This window comes from Pinus tabuliformis, chromosome X, assembly GCF_031772625.1.
Source record: "Pinus tabuliformis cultivar Carrire ecotype Pingquan chromosome X, CPIR1, whole genome shotgun sequence".
In the NCBI taxonomy this organism is placed as follows: Eukaryota; Viridiplantae; Streptophyta; class Pinopsida; order Pinales; family Pinaceae; genus Pinus; species Pinus tabuliformis.
Genome location: NC_142308.1, coordinates 1,088,370,530 through 1,088,373,060, shown reverse-complemented (window position 1 = coordinate 1,088,373,060; position 2,531 = coordinate 1,088,370,530). Strand labels below are relative to the sequence as shown.

The following is a 2,531-nucleotide window of genomic DNA, read 5'->3' as shown; positions in this document are numbered from 1 at the left end:
TAGGAAAAAGAGTTGAGGAGATTAATGGAGAATGCACAAATAATTTATCTCTGCATCATATCAAGAAAGAGCATTGAGAGTGGGATCTTGTACTAAGTTAACACCTTGATTTTGTGGACCATTTTATATTTTCGAAAGAGTGGAACTAGTACCTTATAGACTGGCCCTACCACCCATAATGAAAGCACATGATGTACTTCATATTTCTTTGCTTAAGAAGTATGTAACTGACACTAATCATTTACTTGATTGGTTAGTGATATAGTTGGAACTCGTGGGAGAATTCTAATCGAAACCACTATGCATCCTATATCGGAGACAAACCACACTCCATAATCGAGTAATAGAGCAGGTCAAGGTGCACTGGAAGCACTTTGGACCTAAGCAAGAAGCCTCGAAATGGATAGAACAAATAAGGGTGATGTACTCATTTTTCTTTAACAAATAAGCAAATACAATAAGAGCTACAATTATAAAGCTTAGTTTTGTTTGTTTGTTTGCTAGATACATAACACCATGACAATTTTCCCTTAAGAGAGTGGGATTTGTAACATCCTGCTTCTCCTTGTATTTGTAAAATAAAACCACAATTGTCTAAATAGAATTCCTATAAATACTCTAATTTTTTTTTTTAAATATAGATTTTTGATTCAAATTTTTATAAAACAAATTATAAAACATATGAAACAAAAATGCCCCATTTAATAAAACTAACACATATATATATATATATATATATATATATATATATATATTTTTTTTTTTACATTTCTCTCCCAACATGATAAAATAATGTAAAATGAATTTATAATAATCATAAAACAATTAAAACCATTATAAAATTTAAATAAAATTTCAAATTTAACCACTATAAAAACTAAATCAGAATTCAAATTTAATGTTACTATAACTCAGTAAATTGTATTTATATTATGATATGCCAAAAAAAAAAATCAAGATGAGGTCACCATATTTATTTATTTTATTTCATAGTTATACCAGCTATGAAGCTTGTGATACAGGCTATTAGAATCAATGAGAAACGTCTCATTCGATCTTCTCACAATGAGAACGCTGATAAAATAAAAGAAGACAATGCAGAAAACAATTAACTCATTCAGCCATCGTCGTAGTTCAGGGGATTCAACCTGCTTCAGCCATTATCAGTAGTTCTTCTCCATGTCTACGTTTATCAATTTGATGTTTACCGTTTCCGGCATAGCCATCAATCAGTTGAAGATAAACCTTTAGACTGTGGTCGTAAACAAGATTAAATTTATTGATGCCGTCGTGATTGTGAAGAATGATTTGCACACCGACATGAAAATATGTCCGGGGAAGCCAGTCGAGCAGTTTGATCAACCATGTCCAGCAGTTCTCGTTGAAAACAAGCCCAGGAACTTTTGGAACAATATCGTCCTTGTTTACCAACCGCAACACCTTCACTCCCACCTGCGCCATTCGCATGGCGAATGCTCTATTCCCAACGCGTGGGCTTGCGAATGCAAACACAGTCACAGGTATACGCTGTCCCGGAAAATTTGCGTCAAGGTTTTTCTTAACGTCATATGAGCTTAAGGTTGCCAGAGCAGCTCCCAAGCTGTGTCCAGTTAATGTTACGCTCAGACTTCCTTCCTTGTATTCATCCACCAGTCTAAGAATTTCTGAAATAACAGTATCTCTAGCAGATTTTGAATTCTCTCCATGAGAGATGTAACAGCTTAAAAATCCCTCCTCGACCCGGACGCCGTTGTCGATGAAATGAGCAGTAGTCGAGAATCCGGCTCGGACGCCCTTGTGCTTAATTACCAATCGGTCAGGAACTGAAATGTCTCTCACATCTTCGATCCATTCTTGAAGCGTTTGGGTTCCTCTCCACGCTATTACAATATCTCGCCGCCCAAGTCTTTGTATCTCTTTATCATCTGTGCACACTGCGATAAAACCAATCCAAACGGGTACCGCTGTTTCCCTCCCCAAAATATCGGTGTCCGCATACAAATACTTAGTGACTTCATAGCCATTAGGGCAGTACTGGAACAATTTGTCACGGCTATACTTACAACCACGATGCTCACAATCAAATGCATCATAACATAACTCTGAAAAATCACCATATCTGAGAATCTCAGATTTCAAAACTGGATTAATGGGGTCTAATAGCCCATACCACCAGTTTGATCCCTGAATATCTTTCCACATATCAGCAAGAGCTAAATTTTTGTACCCATTGGGGATTATCAATTCTTCACGCAAACAAGGGAAGCTTTGATTTGTCAAGGACAAAGGGCTCTTCCTTCGTAGAAATGAAAACAGATAATGTAGGATTCGATCCATAATTTCTGAATATCAAAACCGTGAAGTGACGATGGGTTAGACTCTGCAGTTGTATGCAAGCTGCACTCTTATCTGCTATGCAGATCTCAATATGCATATCACGATACGCTGAATACCATTATATAGGAGAGTTCATAGATGAATACGTCATTTGCAGTTGCAAGCATGATTGGTTTCGTGAATTTGAATATGGA

General features: G+C 36.4%; 1 pseudogene; it reads right to left on the bottom strand.

Moving 5' to 3' along the window:
- Positions 1-1,143: 1,143 nt before the first annotated feature.
- LOC149143603 (phospholipase A1-Igamma2, chloroplastic pseudogene) lies at positions 1,144-2,202 on the bottom strand (annotated as a pseudogene).
- Positions 2,203-2,531: the final 329 nt, after the last annotated feature.